The sequence below is a fragment of the Acyrthosiphon pisum genome, chromosome A3 (assembly GCF_005508785.2).
Source record: "Acyrthosiphon pisum isolate AL4f chromosome A3, pea_aphid_22Mar2018_4r6ur, whole genome shotgun sequence".
NCBI classification, from domain to species: Eukaryota; Metazoa; Arthropoda; class Insecta; order Hemiptera; family Aphididae; genus Acyrthosiphon; species Acyrthosiphon pisum.
Genome location: NC_042496.1, coordinates 21,310,250 through 21,311,820, shown reverse-complemented (window position 1 = coordinate 21,311,820; position 1,571 = coordinate 21,310,250).

The window sequence follows — 1,571 nt, the reverse complement described above, 5'->3', positions numbered from 1 at the left end:
CACTTTTTGTTCATAATTTACAAAAGAATTTCTTATAGATTAATAAATACCAAGTGATATAAGTGTTAGTAACATGTAAGTTAGCTCATTTACTTCTTTTGCTTCATTAGTTTATAATAAAGGTAGATAAAGTTGTTACTTTAAAATTTAAAATAATTATTTTGTTTAATATATTTAGGTAATTCAATTGTTATTATTACAAATACTCAGAAGGAAATGTGTATGTGATAATTTATAATATAGCTTTGAATTAAAAAGACAAAAGTTTCATTTTTATTGTTAATATTTGTTTATTATTAATCATGCTGATTTAATATTAATTAGAACATTAGAGATCTATTGGAAATCGGCCGGCTGATTCTTGAAGTCTTCTCACTTCAGTTACATTAAAAATTTATAATTAAGTAGTTAAGGCATATTACCATATATTTGTTGTGTTGTACAAATAGTGGTTGGTGGTGCGGTTGGTGGTGCGGTTGGTGGTGCGGTTGGTGGTGCCTCCAGTGGTAAGCCGACTGGCGGGGTTGTTTCTGGTGCCTGAGGGGTCTCTTCATCCTGGACCGGCCTAAATCTTCGGTACATAACATTCAACTCTTCGATGAGCCGGCCCATTTCCAGGATCTGTCTCAATCTTCTAATTATTATCTAAATTCCGGGCATTGCAAACTATGAGATACGGAATGGTATAATAATAATAATAATAATAATTTCGTCGCGTGTAATATCGACGTATGCTACATTTGGTCGAGCTAGTGTTAGTAAAGATATAGGTATCAATAAAAAAAATGTTAAAACTTCAAAAACAATATTATAAAAACGTGAACGTCGTGAACTCAAAAACTGTTATTAACCTATTAATAATGATTAATGATAAACGACAAAACCATATCCGTGTTTTCGCAAGGGTAACGAAAGCAAAGTTAACGGTTTGTTCACTGTTTACTGATACCTCCTCATACGGTATATCACGGTACATGAGAGTAAACCACGATTATAAAGAACATATGTGATTGAAAAGAGATAGAAGTAATTTTATTTGTAATTAAAAAATAATATTTAGCTACACGTACTTACTATTTTTTGTTTTTCGTTTTTTGTTCTAGGAGTAAAATATTTATAAAATATATAAAATATATTGATTCACAGCGAAATGTATTTTCAAATCAAATCAATAAACTGTAAAAAAATTATTTATCCATGGTTACGAAAAACATTACAATTTATAAAATGTTTTGATATTATTTTTGTTACATAGCTATAGCTATGATACCTACCTGCTATCTACAATAACGGTTATATAATTATGATGTATCGCGTGTATCGCGTGTATCGCTATCGGTATTTTAGACACAATAAAGTTAGTATGCTTCTAGCACTCGAGTTTAGAACATGTATTTTCACCTACACTCCTTAGTCCTTATGAGATGCAACATGGCGCAGTCTAATAGGATCTTAAAAATTGTGTATTGTGTATTTGAATTTTGAATTTTTGTTGAACCATGGAATATAATAAGCCAGATGCGTTGGTTTTGACGGGTAATTTGGCAGAAAATTGGCGCGTTTTTCGTGAA